The sequence below is a fragment of the Schistocerca serialis genome, chromosome 8 (genome assembly GCF_023864345.2).
Source record: "Schistocerca serialis cubense isolate TAMUIC-IGC-003099 chromosome 8, iqSchSeri2.2, whole genome shotgun sequence".
NCBI classification, from domain to species: domain Eukaryota; kingdom Metazoa; phylum Arthropoda; class Insecta; order Orthoptera; family Acrididae; genus Schistocerca; species Schistocerca serialis.
Genome location: NC_064645.1, coordinates 339744655 through 339745638, shown reverse-complemented (window position 1 = coordinate 339745638; position 984 = coordinate 339744655).

Genomic DNA, 984 nt, shown 5'->3' with positions numbered 1-984 from the left:
CAGGTCTTGCGACAAAATGGTCTTCGCTTGCGGAAGGACAATTGTGTGTTTTTTGCTTGTGACTTACCCTATCTGGGACATGTACTCAATGCCCACAGCATACATCTCAGTCCAGAGCACCTCCGTGCCATACAAGACTGGCCTTCGCCGCAGAATTTGAAGCAGCTACAGAGTGTGCTGGAAAAAATAAATTACTATAACAAATATGTTCTCCATGCCTCTTCCATTTCAGCTCCGCTTCATCACTTACGTCGTAAAGGTGTTCCGTTCGTCTGGACGACGGAATGCGAACGCGCCTTTCGCCAGTTGAAATCGGCGTTGCTTTCCAATACTTTCCTTACGCCATTCGATCCTCGGAAGCCTCTTTTGTTGATGGTGGATGCATCGGATTTCGGGATCAGTGCTGTGCTTGCACACAAAGATGGTTCGCGCGATCACCCTATTGCCTTTGCGTCCAAATTGCTCTTGTCTGCGCAACTAAATTATTCACAGATCAAGAAAGAAGCATTAGCTCTCGTATTTGGTGTTACAAAGTTTCATGATTTCTTGTATGGTCGCCACTTTACCATCATCACAGACCACAAACCTTTGACATCGCTTTTTCATCCGACCAAGCCTGTACCTCCACGTACAGCGCAGAAATTCATTCGCTGGTCTATTTTCCTCTTGCAGTACCGCTACGATGTCTTGTATTTGTCCACTGCTCAGCACGGAAACACCGATGCGTTGTCCCATTTGCCTGTTGCTGAGGATAGAGCATTTGATTCCTCTGAACTTGCTTGCATGTTCATTGATTCGGAAACCGATGACGTGGTCGAATCGTTTCCGATTGATTTTCGTCGTGTAGCTACAGCCACAGCTGCCAACCCTGTCCTTGCTACCGTTCTGCGTTTTGTTGCTACGCAATGGCCCTTGTCAAAGTCACGGATCGGGGATCCGTTGGTTCGCCGATTTTTTGCTCACAAGGAGAGACTTTTTGTATGA